The 17,057-nt window shown below is 28.7% G+C and overlaps 1 pseudogene; it reads right to left on the bottom strand.

Moving 5' to 3' along the window:
* Positions 1-431: 431 nt before the first annotated feature.
* LOC110649558 (wall-associated receptor kinase-like 8) lies at positions 432-4,452 on the bottom strand (annotated as a pseudogene).
* Between the last annotated feature and the right edge of the window lie 12,605 nt (positions 4,453-17,057).

Consider the following 17,057-nt stretch of genomic DNA (forward strand, 5'->3'; position numbering starts at 1 on the left):
AAATATTAAAATGGAACTAAATAAAATTTAATTAAATGTAGAGATAAGATTAAATAATACAAAAAATAAATAAAATATATATAAAGTACATAGATAGAATAAAAATGAAAATATTGGAGGAGTAAATTTTTTTGTTAGGTAAATTCAAGTGGAGGGCAGGACAACAGCATAATATACTAAATTTTTTGGAGAAAATTTTAAATTTAAAAACTTGAGTGGCTCCCCATCCTATAACCTAGGTAACTTGAGTGGCTTCCCATCCTATAACTTGAGCCGCTATACAATGGACCAAGTACACATAAGAATTTCCCACGAAGCAATGTATATTATTTAGATTCTTTAGTTAGTTTCTTCAACAACTTTAATGTAAAAGAGGAAATAAAAGGCAATAATAAAAAGAGGAAATAAAAGGCAATAATAAAGGACCAGTGTAAGAAAAAAATGAAACATATATGCTTTGATTGAAATACACACATAGCCTTCTTGATCATCAGGTTCTGTAAGTAATTAATATTATTAAATGTTCTACAAAGCAAGAATTAATATTATTACATGTTATGAAAGAGGAGAAAAAAAAGCAGTAGTAAAAGCTTAAACCGGTCTAAAAAAAAAAAAAAACTAAAACATACCTTCCAATAGAAGTTTAATCTTCTTGATCATCAAGCTCCGTTAGAAATCAATGGTTTGAGATCTAGTGCTATAGCTTCAACACTACTAAAATCACAAGTAATTGAAGTAGGAACATCATCCAATTCCAACATAATTACTTCAGCAGCCTCTTCAGTATTTTCAGTCTTTTCAGTGTTTTGTTGAACATTCAACTTGTTACTTGGGGATGCTCGAATCCTTTCTAACTCTATTGTAACTTCTTTCATTGTAGGTCGTTTCTTTCCATTCAAATTTAAGCATCTTAGTGCCAAATTAGCTACTGCAACAATTTCTTCATCATGGCAATCCTCTGTAATGCGAGCATCAATAATGTCAAAAAGTCTACTCTCTTCCATCAAAAGAATAAAATTTGTTGCTAAGCTCATAGTTTCTTGTGAGCTACTTAAATAAATTGGCTTTTGTCCACTTAAAAGCTCCACCAGAACCACTCCAAAGCTATAAACATCACTTTTATCTGTAAATTGGCTAGATTGGAAGTACTCTGGATCCAAATAACCAAAAGTGCCATGCACGTGAGTTGTCAAATGAGTTTGATCAATGGCAATTGATCTTGAAGTTCCAAAATCTGATACTTTTGCTCTGTGTTTCTCATCTAAGAGTATATTTGTGGACTTAATGTCACGATGATAAACTGGAATAGAAGCTTTTGAGTGTAAATATGCAATTGCCCCAAAGAATTTCACTAGCAATTCTTACTCTCATTTCCCATGGTAGTGAATCCTCCTCACTTTGGTCATGGAGATATTGGAAAAGAGATCCATTAGGTATGAATTCATAGACCAGCAAAGGAACTTCGGTCTCCAAGCAACATCCCAACAACCTAACAACATTCCTGTGATTTATCTGAGAAAGAATCACAAGTTCATTGATAAATTCTTGTAAATTTTCCTCATCAACTAATTTGGACATTTTGACAGCAACAATTCTTCCATCTGCTAGCATTCCCTTATACACTGTGCCCTGACCTCCCTGACCAAGTATTCTGTTATCATTGAAACGATCAGTGGCTTTTTCCAACTCCTTTGATGTAAATATTTGTGTTTTCTTAACACTACCATCACTTGAAGTTAATTGTTGTTGTAACAGCAAGCCACCATTCCTTTCAAAGAACTTTTTTTTGAGTTGGATGTTCCTTCTTTTCTTCATAAGCTTGCACAACATCTGAATACCAAAGACTATTACCAATACTCCAATAATCCCGCCTGTGCACTAAATAACTCTCACCATAAAAAAAATTGAATACATATTAAAATGATTACTTACTAACTTAACAAAGTCAATATAAGTAAGAAAAAAAAAAAAAAAACATACTTAGTCATTAGTCAAAGTACCCATAAAACTTAGAGAAATCATTAAGCAAACTCATTTGATTTATAGATTAATCAATAGAAATTAAGAAATAATAGATTTCATAATTATATCATCTCATATTATTTATAATTCAAAACTTTTTAAAATAATTAAATCATATATTTATTTATAATTGTATTAATAAAAAATAATTCCATTAAGGATAACATGGTATAGACTAATTAAATTTGCTTAAAATTTTTTTAGATCATAAAAATGGTAGAAAATATTATAGCTCTTTACATGATTTAATGATATTATTGGGCAAAAGAAGACTTACCAACAATATAATCCATTTTGCGTCAGGTACACATTTAAATGATCCGGAAGTATTCACACATCTTGTTATTCCCTTGCAATGATGCTTTTGCTCTTTGCATTCATCAATATCTAATATAACAAAGTCAAAATGGAAAAGAATAAGTGAATGAAAAAGAATAGTACTATTGGTAGATGGATAATAACATATTAATACCTTCTAATTAAATTATGTGTGCATTTAATTAAGCAGTTGAATTCTCAAATAAGTCCACTTTTAGTATATGAATTTCAAACTCTAAAATAATACATGCACATTTTTTGTAATAATAAATTTTTATTTATCATCATAATTTTATATATGTTTATAAATTTACTATAATAATTACTATAATTTACTATTAAGAAGAATCAAATAAAATTTTTCAAAATATAGGTAACAACTAATTAGTTTTATTAAAATAGAGAAAGTGAATTGTAATTTGATTGGTATTAAAATTTAGTGACTAACGAAAAAATTTACGAAGATACTAAACATTTTTTTTTAATTTAAATACGTGATATTTTCACATTCGCCGGGAGTGGTATTCAAGTAAAACTCTTCGAATAAGAAGATATGAAGTGGACTAAAAATAGAAGGAATAAATAGTATATTTTTTTAAAGTAAAAAGACTAAATAATTAATTTTTTCTTTAATATATTATGTAAAAAAATTAAAAATCAATATATATATATATAACACTAAAATGAAATCCTGATTTAGCTGTGAGTGATTGTTTACTTTTTTTTTTTTTTGGATAAAATTTATGTATTTATTTCAAGCTATCTATCGATATATGAATTTGGATAAAATTTGAACTTACTATAAACATAATAACAATTTTTAAGATATGTATGAATATAATCTCTACGCAACGTTTTAGTTTATTGAAAAAATTGACATAATTTCTTTTTATCTTTAAACAATAATAATTAACAGCATTAATTATTTAATTATATTTTCATTAAAACAAAATTAATGACATTAATGATATAAAAAAACATATTTTAATTTAATTAAATACAATATATTCAACATATAAAATGTACTCTTCTTTACAAGAATATCAGCCCGCTCAATACTCCATGCGCGACTCCACTATGCACTCGGCCCCTCTTAAATATCTCCATGCCCCTCTTATTATAGTCATTAAAGTTAATGTAAATTATAGTAACACATATATAATATATTACGCAATCAATCTTACCTGTGCATCGAATGTAAGGATTGCCCTCATACCCACGGTTGCAATAACAACGGAATACTGCTGCCTCATTAATAGAAGAAGAAACGTAGAAGCAATACAGAGATTCCGACCCCGAGTAATTGCCACTCCAAAAGCCGGAATTGATCATCCAATTATAACTTTCAGTTCGGTTCGAATAGAGCATCCAATCTAGCACCATCGGAAACTGGACATTTGGATCCTTTTTCCTCCAGGAGTTCGGCCCATATGTTCCTGCTAGAAATGCCAGCTTGCAACCATCTGTGCTTTGATTATTTATGGCTTGAAAACTTGCATTGAAAACCTGAAGGGATGAAGGTATTGTAACCTGACAGCAATCGGTGCCGTTACAATAATCGTCCGCTATCAAATAATTACTACTGGAATCCTCTTCTATGAAATTAGGAAGCATTTGTCTCCAATCAACATCCTTCTTATGGCTAAGGCATTTTGAATCACACCCAAGGCGTTGGAGAGATTGATCGATCATTAAAGCACGGGTGTTGCAACCTACTGCAGTGAATACGTTGTAGTCGGAAATGAAGAAAGGACTTCCCGTCAAATTGAAAGGCAAATCGGACACCCTGTCGGAACAATTGGAGGATATTATTGGACTTTTGACGTTAGCCCGGCCTACGGTAGAAATATTGAGGAGCTCCATTTTGATTTTACTTATAAAAGCTCTACTTTCTTTGCACTCAATCTCAAACCATTCATTGAAATAACAATCCTTCTCACCCATTCCGAATGGGTATGGAATATCTATATTTCCGCAATGGTCTGTACAGCTAGGCTTTGCAATAGGTCCCTTTGCTATTGCCAACTGAATAGTTAACAATAGTGCCAAACTGAAACTGACTTGAGACACTAATTTCACACTCATTTTTGCTTCCCTTTTTTTGGTCTTTGTCTTGAGAGCCTTTTTGAGTTCAAGAAGCTAAACAATATCTGCCTTTATAGAAATTGGAGATTGGAGAATAGAGATGTTTCTTCGCACCTTCTCAATTAAGTCGGAAATAAAGGAGTTCTATAGCTTAGCTTTTGGGGCCATGTGTTTGTTGTTTTGCCTGTGTGGGGTTAGCCTCTTATTTTTCTCTGTTAGTGCATGTCTGTTTCAATTCTCCTCTTATCTCTTTTCTTTTCCTTAATAAAATCTTTGTTTTTTCATAATAAAAAGAAGTTGAAAGGACTCGGCCGTGTCTAAATAATAAAATAAAATCTTCCAAGCATCCATGCGGAGAATATTATTATTTTTTTGAGTTTGTATTCAATAAAAATCTTATTATTTTTTTTCCTTTTTATTTTAATTGATTGAAATCTCTCAATTTTTAACTTTAGTTTTTTTTTATAATATCTAATTTTAAAATATTTTATGTCATTTTAATATTTTTAAATTATTAAATGATTACATTTATCCTAATTATTATATATATATTGAATATGGGAATTGAGACGAATTTTGTTTTTTTGTTTAAATATATTTTTAGACACTTGAATAGTTTAAATTTTGCCTTTTACACACCTGAACAAATTTTGTGATATATTAAACACCTAAACTCCTTAAATCCATCACCCTTAATCTCAAATTTGTATAACCTAATTAAAGAATGAGTTACACGCGCCATTCTATGCCAAAATGTCAAAAATATAGGTTGATGTGGCACAATAACAAGTTGAACAACTAGGATTAAGAAAAAAAAGATAATATTCAAAACAAAATTTCTCTACACTTCCTTAGCATGAAAATTAAGATCAATCATTGCCAGCCTTCCTCAGCCTCGGCATTCACTACTATCATCAACCTCAACCTGGTAGAACTAAAGGAAGAAAAGTTAATTTGATAAATTTTTTAATGAAAACACTTTAAAAAATAAATTTTCATTTCTCAAAAGTGAAAAGTTACGAATAGAAGCACTAAAAAATTTAAAGATTAAAAACTCATAACTTTTTTTATCCAAACTCGGATTTTCAATCCGTTTGAACTTTTGGAAAGCTAATTTGATAAATTTTTCAATGAAAACACTTTAAAAGAATTAAATTTACATTTTTGAAAAAAAAATTATTTAATTCTCCCTTGGTAAAGAATTAGATGAAAACTAAGTTAAACAAGATTTTCTTAGTACTACCTAGATTTGAGCCAATATAATTAATTAAATGAGATTCACAAGATGTAAAAATAAATAAATTCACACTTGTTATTGCTCTCTTTTGGTCTTTCTCTCGTGAATATTCGAGATCTGATTTTAAAGAAATCTCTATTAAAGGTTTTTCTTTGTACCTTCTGCTCTAAATTATGTTGAAAGGATAGGATTTGGTCGTCCAAACATAAATTTCCTGGAAATGTCTTGAATTGATTATATATTCGCTGCGGAACCCACTCATGTTGACAGATTTGGGTCAACAAATTAAGTCAATGTACTATCATTTATTGAACATTAAGTATCAGTATTTAATAATTGAATTTAATTTAATAGTTAATTGTCAAAGTCATTTGTAAGACTATAAAATTTTAAATTTAATCTCCAAGTAAAATTTAATAAAATAGTGATATTTATGTTAATTTTTTATATTTATAAAAAAAGTAAATAATATGAATCCGTGTACATAGTTCTTCAATTAAATTTAGTTTTCATATGTTTCGAATGAAAAAATAATTATATTTGACAAATTTTTATATTTAAACCATTCTTATAAAACTTATATTATTAGCAAAAAAATGAATTACTAAAAGTCTATTGGAATTACTATTTGCCAATATAAACTATGTTCATGTTGTTTTTATACAAAAAAAAATATTATAATTTTTTTAAATGGTTATGCTTAAATATTGAATAATATAGAAGATTTTTTTTTCCCCTAGAATTTCTTAATCGTAATTAATATGAGCAGTTTACCATTAATCAAAATGAACTTTATATATTAATGAATAAAAAGTATTTATTAATAAACAGTATGTACAGTGGTGGATTTAGAATTTTTTTTGGGGTCAATATATAATATTTAAATAATAAAATATTATTGAAAATTTTAATTAAAAGTCACTCATTAACTTATTACACACGTAATCATATCATGTTTGTCTTGATAAAATTCATTAATGAAAAATTTACAATAGAATTAAAAAAAAAACTTTTGAATTCATAATATGCTTATTTATCTTAAGTAATTTTAAATTTTATTTAAAAGAGACTTTAATAATTAAATTTATGCGGATCAAAGAATGTAAATATATATAAATATAAAGAGTATTTAACAAAAAAAAAAAGGATTTTTCATATATTAGATCCGTTACTGAGTATGTATAATGTTTTAAATTTTTAATTATTTTGACTAATGAAGGTACTAAACTATTAAACAATTAAATATTAAACACTAATAATTCAATTTTAAGAATATAAAGACAAAAATGTGAGCTTTTGCCTTTTATTTTCTGCATTCAAGGATATTAAAAACATTCTAAAAAAATATCATAATATTTAAATGTAGTATTATGTCATGGATAGTGAAATTAATATAAAAAAATACTAATTTTAAAATATAAAAATTTAATTATTAATTACTATAAGTACTCAAATGATAGGAAAAAAAAATTATAATTCACTAGAAGATAAGTGTAGAAGGATTTTTTTTTTTACCTCAGACAAGTGTAGAAGTTAGAAAATAAGAAAATTTTCTTTATAATAAAAAGAAAGTCGTTATTTTATAATTAATAAGATTCATGCCTTTTATTTTCTCCATTCAAGGATATCAAAAAAATGTTAAAAAATATCATAACATTTAAAGTAGTATTATGTCGCAAATAGTGAAATTACTATAAAAAATATACTAATTTTTAAAATATAAAAATTTAATTATTAATTACCACAAGAACTCAAATGATAGAAAAACATTTTTTTAATTCACTAGAAGACAAGTGTAGAAGATAGAAAGTGAGAAAATTTTCTTTGTAATAAAAGGGAAGTCGTTTTATAATTAATAAGATTCATGCACTCAATTAAATTAATCCCTCTGTAGGGAAGTCATTGTAAAAAAGGGAAGTCGTTGTTTTTTATATATTAGATGCGCCACTGGGCATGTATAAAATTCTATAATATTTTAAATTTTTAATTATTTTGACTAATGAAAAAGGAACAAAAGTAAATTTTCTTTGTAAATAAAGGGAACAAATTTTTTTTTTTTTTAATTCACTAAAAGGCAAGTGTAGAAGATAGAAAGTGGGCAAATTTTTTTTGTAATAAAAAGGAAGTCATTGTTTTACAATTAATAAGATTCATGCACTCAATTTAATTAATCCCTCCATTGGGAAGTTGTTGTAATAAAAGGGAAGTTATTTTTTAATATATTAGATATGCGACTGAGTATGCATAAAATTTTAAAATGTTTTAAATTTTTAATAATTTTGTCTAATGAAAAAGAAGCAAAAAGTAAATAGAGGGACTAAACTATAAATAATTAAATATTAAAAACTGATAATTCAATTTCAAGAATATAAAGACAAAAATGTGAGCTTTTGCCTTTTATTTTCTGCATTCAAGGATATTAAAAAAATATTAAAAAAATAATAATATTTAAATGTACTATTATGTCGTAAATAGTGAAATTACTATAAAAAATAAACTAATTTTTAAAATAGAAAAAATTAATTATTAATTACTATAAGTACTCAAATGATAGGAAATTTTTTTTTTTAATTCACTAGAAGACAAGCATAAAAGATAGAAAGTGGAGAAATTTTCTTTATAATAAAAGGGAAGTCATCATTTTATAATTAATAAGATTCATGCACTTAATTAAATTAATCCTTCTATAGGGGAGTCATTGTAATAAAAGGGAAGTCGTTGTTTTTTATATATTAGATATGCCATTAAGCATGTATAAAATTTTACAATGTTTTAAATATTTAATTATTTTGACTAATGAAAAAAGGAACAAAAAGTAAATTTTCATTGTAATAAAAGGAATCAAAAAATTTTTTTAATTCACTAGAAGACAAGTGTAGAAGATAGAAAGTGGAGAAATTTTCTTTGTAATAAAAGGAAAGTCGTTGTTCTATAATTAATAAGATTCATACACTTAATTAAATTAATTCCTCTATAGGGAAGTCATTGTTTTTTATATATTAGATACGCCAACGAGTGTACATAAAATTTTATCATATTTTAAAATTTTAATTATTTTGACTAATGAAAAAGGAACAAAAAGTAAATAGAGGGACTAAACAATTAAATAATTAAATATTAAAAACTAATAATTCAATTTCAAGAATATAATGACAAAAATGTGAGCTTTTGCCTTTTATTTTCTGCATTCAAGGATATTAAAAAAATGTTAAAAAATATCATAATATTTAAATGTAGTATTATGTCGTAAATAGTGAAATTACTATAAAAAATATACTAATTTTTAAAATATAAAAATTTAATTATTAATTACTATAAGTACTCAAATGATAGAAAAAAAAATTTAATTCACTAGAAGACAAGCATAGAAGATAGAAGGTGGGGAAATTTTCTTTGTAATAAAAGAAAAGTCATCGTTTTATAATTAATAAGATTCATGCACTCAATTAAATTAATCCCTCTATAGAGAAGTCGTTGTAATAAAAGGGAAGTCGTTGTTTTTTATATATTAGATACGCCGCTGAGCATGTATAAAATTTTACAATGTTTTAAATTTTTAATTATTTTGACTAATGAAAAAGGAACAAAAAGTAAATTTTCATTGTAATAAAAGGGAACCAAAAATTTTTTTAATTCACTAGAAGACAAGTGTAGAAGATAGAAAGTGGGGAAATTTTCTTTGTAATAAAAGAGAAGTCGTTGTTTTATAATTAATAAGATTCATACACTCAATTAAATTAATCCCTCTATAGGGAAGTCATTGTTTTTTATATATTAGATGCGCCAATGAGTATACATAAAATTTTTTAATGTTTTAAAATTTTAATTATTTTGACTAATGAAAAAGGAACAAAAAGTAAATAGAGCGACTAAACTATTAAACAATTAAATATTAAAAACTAATAATTCAATTTCAAGAATATAAAGACAAAAATGTGAGCTTTTGCCTTTATTTTTTGCATTCAAGGATATTTAAAAAATGTTAAAAAATATCATAATATTTAAATGTAGTATCATGTCGTAAATAGTGAAATTACTATTAAAAATACACTAATTTTTAAAATATAAAAATTTAATTATTAGTTACTATAGGTACTCAAATGATAGAAATTTTTTTTTTTAATTCACTAGAAGACAAGTGTAGAAGATAGAAAGTGAGGAAATTTTCTTTATAATAAAAAGGAAGCCGTTGTTTTATAATTAATAAGATTCACGCATTCAAGTAAATTAGTCCCTCTATAGGGAAGTCGTTGTAATAAAAGGGAAGTCATTGTTTTTTATATATTAGACACACCGCTGAGCATGTATAAAATTTTATATTGTTTTAATTTTTAAATTATTTTGACTAATGAAAAAGGAACAAAAAGTAAATTTTCTTTGTGATAAAAGGGAACAAAAAATTTTTTAAATCACTAGAAGACAAGTGTAGAAGATAGAAAGTGGAGAAATTTTCTTTGTAATAAAAGGGAAGTCGTTGTTTTATAATTAATAAGATTCATGCAATCAATTAAATTAATCCCTCTATGGGAAAGTCGTTATACTAAAAGGGAAGTCGTTAATTTTTATATATTAGACACGCGTTGAGTATGCATAAAATTTTATAATGTTTTAAAATTTTAATTATTTTGACTAATGAAAAAGGGACTAAACTATTAAACAATCAAATATTAAAAACTAATAATTCAATTTCAAGAATATAAAGGCAAAAATGTGAGCTTTTGCCTTTTATTTTCTTCATTCAAGGATATTAAAATTTTTTTAAAAAATATCATAATATTTAAATGTAGTATTATGTCGTAAATAGTGAAATTACTATAAAAATATACTAATTTTTAAAATATAAAAATTTAATTATTAATTACTATAAGTACTCAAATGATAGAATTTTTTTTTTTAATTCACTAGAAGACAAGTTTAGAAGATAGAAAGTGGGGAAATTTTCTTTGTAATAAAAGGGAAGCCGTCGTTTTATAATTAATAAGATTCATGCACTCAATTAAATCAATCCCTCTATAGGGAAGTCGTTGTAATAAAATAGAAGTCGTTGTTTTTTATATATTAGATACACCACTGAGCATGTATAAACTTTTACAATGTTTTAAAATTTTAATTATTTTGACTAATGAAAAAGGAACAAAAAGTAAATTTTCATTGTAATAAAAGGGAACAAAAAATTTTTTAATTCACTAGAAGACAAGCGTAGAAAATAGAAAGTGGAGAAATTGTGTAGAAGATAGAAAGTGGAGAAATTTTCTTTATGATAAAAAGAAAGTCATTGTTTTGTAATTAATAAGATTCATATACTCAGTTAAATTAATCCCTCTACAGGGAAGTCATTGTAATAAAAGGAAAGCCATTGTTTTTTATATATTAGATACGCCAATGAGTATGCATAAAATTTTATAATGTTTTAAATTTTTAATTATTTTTACTAATGAAAAAGGAACAAAAAATAAATAGAGGGACTAAATTATTAAACAATTAAATATTAAAAACTAATAATTCAATTTCAAGAATATAAAGACAAAAATGTGAGCTTTTGCCTTTTATTTTTTGCATCCAAGGATATTAAAAAAATGTTAAAAAATATCATAATATTTAAATGTAGTATTATGTCATAAATAATGAAATTACTATAGAAAATAGACTAATTTTTAAAATATAAAAATTTAATTATTAATTACTATAAGTGCTCAAATGATAGAATTTTTTTTTTAATTCACTAGAAGACAAGTGTAGAGGATAGAAAGTGGAGAAATTTTCTTTGTAATAAAAGGGAAGTCGTCGTTTTATAATTAATAAGATTAATGCACTCAATTAAATTAATCCCTCTATAGGGAAGTCGGTGTAATAAACGGGAAGTCGTTGGTTTTTATATATTAGATATGCCACTGAGCATGTATAAAATTTTATAATGTTTTAAAATTTTAATTATTTTGACTAATGAAAAAGGAACAACAAGTAAACTTTCTTTGTAATAAAAGGGAACAAAAAATTTTTATAATTCACTAGAAGACAAGTGTAGAAGATAGAAAATGGAGAAATTTTCTTTATAATAAAAGGGAAGTCGTTGTTTTATAATTAATAAGATTCATATACTCAATTAAATTAATCCCTCTATAGGGAAGTCCTTGTAATAAAAGAAAAGTCATTTTTTTTTATATATCAGATACGCCAATGAGTGTGCATAAAATTTTTTAATGTTTTAAATTTTTAATTATTTTGACTAATGAAAAAGGAACAGAAAGTAAATAGAGGGACTAAACTAGTAAACAATTAAATATTAAAAACTAATAATTCAATTTCAAGAATATAAAGATAAAAATGTGAGCTTTTGCCTTTTATTTTCTACATTCAAGGATATTAAAAAAATGTTAAAATTTATCATAATATTTAAATGTATTATTATGTTGTAAATAGTGAATTACTTTAAAAAATATACAAAATTTTAAAATATAAAAATTTAATTATTAATTACTATAAGTATTCAAATGATAGAATTTTTTTTTTTAATTTACTAGAAGACAAGTGCAGAAGATAGAAAGAGGGGAAATTTCCTTTGTAATAAAAGGGAAGTCATTTTATAATTTATAAGATTCATGTGCTCAATTAAATTAATCTTTATGGCATATCGGTCGTTAAGGCACGAGTGTTGAAACTACTGCACAAAAACAGTGCAATTGGAGACTCAAGATTTTTCTATAATTTGAAGGATTTGGTAAATTTAGTGGAAGAGTCTTGAATTAATTTTCATATTCAAGGTTTGGAACCCACTTTTATTTGACTGATTTTGACCAATAAATTTAGTAAATACACAATTATTTATTAACTAATTTTTTTACAAAACGTATAAGAAATTGTGATTTATTTTTTTTATATGATTTGTTATTAATTTTTATACATTATATAATATTAGCATAGTATTATAAATATTATAGTTAATTATGTAAATTAACATATTATAATTTTAATGTCATTTTAATTATATATATATATATATATATATATATATATATATATAAAAGAAAAATATCTATCAATTAAAAATTTTTTATTTGATTATATTTTTATGAAAATTATGTGTTATTGATGTGGCGAATCCGCAAGTATAACGGTTATTTCAAGTAATAAAGTGATGAATCAAGTATCGTTCCCACAAGGATTTGCCGTTTGAGTACCAAACTATGAATGAAGCGATTATTTGGGCTAATGATTGATGAATAAATAGTAAATATAAATAAGCAAGGTAAATTGATTAATCTAATAAGAATGGGTAAAGAGCAAACAAATAAATTCTAAATCTAGTTTGCAATTAAACTAAATTAATAATGGGTAATTTAAATGAAAGTCTAATTATGTTAAAAGTGGTTCCAGAGTTGGGGGTTTATGAATAAATTAATTCGGATTGGTCTAGGGCATTCCAATTTTAAGGGAAAAAACAGAATTTGAAGGAAATTGATTCTAAATTCCTTTGATATCTTTTTCAAGCAAACCAAAGTGTGTTCTAAGATAACCAAATCTACTTTCGTATGTTATTTGATTACTTTAAAACCCATTAAGTTTTGTAACCAATAATTAATTCCTCTTAAAATCCTAGTTTATTTCTAAATCTAGGTGATTTTAAGTTCCAATCCTTGATTATCTATCAATGACTTTCACCTTTCGGTCCTTCAATTAAAGATTAACACAATACCCAATGGGTACCAACATTAGGCAAGTAAATCAAGCACACAAGAAAAGAATCAAAACTCATATTTATGTAAAATAAGGAAATACCCAGTCCAAATCCACAAATTAATCTAAAACATATTTCCCAACTCTGAAATCCAAAGAGTTTACTCACTCATAATGGTATTTACAAGAAAGATTGATGGAAAAGTAAAGAAAAACATGATAAGAGGACTAAAATAGAAAAATCCAGGTAGAAGAACCCAAAACTCTGGTTTCTGGAGCTCCAAAAGATGGTTGCAGCAGCTCCTCCATAGAAAATGGCGTCTCTTCTCTCTCTATTATATTTTCTTTCCTTTTTGTTTCTCCCTCTTTTCCTCTTGTGGCAAAAACTAGGAAATGATGAATTTATATGGTCCCAAAAAGTTGCCTTAAAAGTAAATAAGAGCCAAAGAGTGGATAGGAAATGAGGTGTAAAATTATCCAAGTCAGCAGCATTATTCACGTTCTGGGCAGTCTGCTTAGGGTACGGCTTAACCCTAAGCAGCTTCTTAGCAAATTTCAGCCTCTGGTTGCACCATGCGCTTAAGGTTGCGGACCCTCGAAATCTCGGCAGACTTAGAGTAAAATAGACTTTTCTGCTCATGCTTGACTTCCAGCTTGACTTGTGCTGCACCTTAAGCACTGCCGCTTTACCCTAAGCAGGATCTTAAGCAATTCTAGGCAAGTTGTGGAGTAAAAGCTTGAATGTGTAGGATTTAAGCCGTGCTTGACTTTCAGCTTGAACAGGCTTAAGGTTAAGCTTATATGACATACCCTAAGCAACATTATAAGCAAAGTCTTAAGCAAATTTCGGATAACTTGCTCTTTCAAAGCTTGATTTCTTCAACTTTCCTCCATGCTTAAAGAATTTCAAATTTCTTCAAATCACTTTCTAATGCACTCATTGATCTTTGATTTGCCACAAAATCCTATCAAAAACAACAAAATTACAAAAATCAAATATAAAGTATTTAAATTTAACAAATAAGCTAAAATAAAGCTAAAAAAACATAAAATATACTAAAATATAAGGGCAAAATGGATGCAAAACTATCCTAAAATGCCTATATGAAATGAGTGTAATAAATTCCCCCAAACTCAAACCTTTGCTTGTCCTCAAGCAAATTAAAACAATTAATGCAATTTGGGGTACCTTACCTTAAATTTATGAAAATTACTTATTCAAACTCTCAAGCTTACCTTTAGCCACTAACAAACCATATACCCACTTTCAAGATACAAAGAGTTTAATCCTTACCAAAGTTATCACCGCTTAGCCTTGGGTCAATTATCTATATCATCAATGTAACGATTGGGCTCAAAAGTAATGATATATAAGATGGGGGAACTAATCACGAGAGGCGCCTTTTGGTGGAATGGCCTGGAGAGTTGGAAGAACTCCAAGGTTAAATGTGCTCGCTTGAGAGAAATCCTAGGATGGGTGACCTCTTGTTAAGTTCTCCATTCCACCTATGGGACAAAACCGTGAGGCTTATGGCCAAAGCGGACAATTCCTCTAGTGGTTGGAGCCCGATCGTTACATTTGTGGTATCAGAGCCGCTCCGCGTGCAACCTTGAACGATGGTGGGGCAAACCTCAGCGAGGACGCTGAGTCCCATAAGGGGGGTGGATTGTAACACCCTAGGCAAATCCCACATCGACAAAACACGGGAGAGATGCTAGGTTTATAAGTTGGTGGTTCGTAACCCCTAGTGACGCGTTTTAAAACCGTGAGGGCTTCGGTCCAGAGCGGACAATATCACTAGTGGGCTGGGCCATTACATTTGTCTTAAAACCGTGAGGCCTTCGGTCCAGAGCGGACAATATCACTAGTGGGCCGGGCCATTACATTTGTGGTATCAGACAAATGTAATGGCCCGGCCCACTAGTGATATTGTCCGCTCTGGACCGAAGCCCTCACGGTTTTAAAACGCGTTACTAGGGGTTACGAACCACCAACTTATAAACCTAGCATCTCTCCCGTGTTTTGTCGATGTGGGATTTGCCTAGGGTGTTACAATCCACCCCCCTTATGGGACTCAGCGTCCTCGCTGAGGTTTGCCCCACCATCGTTCAAGGTTGCACGCGGAGTGGCTCTGATACCACAAATGTAACGATCGGGCTCCAACCACTAGAGGAATTGTCCGCCTTGGCCATAAGCCTCACGGTTTTGTCCCATAGGTGGAATGGAGAACTTCCCAGGAGGTCACCCATCCTAGGATTTCTCTCAAGCGAGCACGTTTAACCTTGGAGTTCTTCCAACTCTCCAGGCCATTCCACCAAAAGGCGCCTCTCGTGATTAGTTCCCCCATCTTATATATCATTATTTTTGAGCCTAAGACCATCTCCGTGCTTTGCCGATGTGGGATTTGCCTAGGGTGTTACAATTCACCCCCCTTATGGGACTCAGCGTCCTCACTGAGGTTTACCCCGGCCCACTAGTGATATTGTCCGCTCTGGACCGAAGCCCTCACGGTTTTAAAACGCGTCACTAGGGGTTACGAACCACCAACTTATAAACCCAGCATCTCTCCCGTGTTTTGTCGATGTGGGATTTGCCTAGGGTGTTACAATCCACCCGCCCTTATGGGACTTAGCGTCCTCGCTGAGGTTTGCCCCACCATCGTTCAAGGTTGCACGCGGAGCGGCTCTGATACCACAAATGTAATGGCCCGGCCCACTAGTGATATTGTCCGCTCTGGACCGAAGCCCTCACGGTTTTAAAACGCGTCACTAGGGGTTACGAACCACCAACTTATAAACCCAGCATCTCTCCCGTGTTTTGTCGATGTGGGATTTGCCTAGGGTGTTACAATCAAGCCCAAACCAATCAATCACAAAGAATAATCATGCCTAAATAGACTGTAGGGTAATCCATAAACTAAAGTGTTTCAAATAATGATGGAAGTAAATGAATGGATTAATAATATCCCAATCCCATAGGCAATTCTCCTATTCCAATCTCCACTAATGTAGCAAAACACCATTAAAAGATAAAAAGGACTTTCAAGGGTTGTAATGGGGCCAAGGGGGTGATAATGTGGCTAACAAGGAAAGGATAAAGGTAACAAAATATGAGAATAATCAAATTATTAAAAGATCAAGACACACAAATTTTTTTTCTCTTTTTTTTTTTTTTTTGAATCAAATGGGGGAAGGAACTTTACAACTATTCACCAATGCTAGCATATAATTTTGAAGCTTTTAGAGGGACTACATAAATAACATGGACTTTGAATTATAATTGTCCCTTTCAATTCACCCCCAAACTCATTTCTTTGTGTACTTGGGTGGTGAATTACTTTACATACCATAATTGAATTTGCTAGCTTTTTTTTTTTTTTTTTTTTTTAAGTGTATCTATCACTCAAAGAATTATTCTCATGGAGGGTAGGTAAGTGTTTGGGTTTATGGCTAAACATTAATGTGGGTTCCAAAGAAATAAGAGGGATAAATGTAGGCTCAAATTGGTTTCAAAGGAAAATTTTAAGTGAGGTTGGCTAAGGCTAAAATATGGGTTTAAAATTCAAAGAATGCCTAGATCATTTCTTTTTCAAGTGCATGCTATGATTTCGCCTTGAAAGGTTTAGAAAGATTGTTCTAGGATTGGTGAGACAACAATTAGCTACTTCGCACCCTAGAGTTTTCTTTAGGCACTCAAAGTCAACGCAATTGATTGGGTGGC

Source organism: Hevea brasiliensis, unplaced genomic scaffold (genome assembly GCF_030052815.1).
Source record: "Hevea brasiliensis isolate MT/VB/25A 57/8 unplaced genomic scaffold, ASM3005281v1 Scaf311, whole genome shotgun sequence".
Classification (NCBI taxonomy): Eukaryota; Viridiplantae; Streptophyta; class Magnoliopsida; order Malpighiales; family Euphorbiaceae; genus Hevea; species Hevea brasiliensis.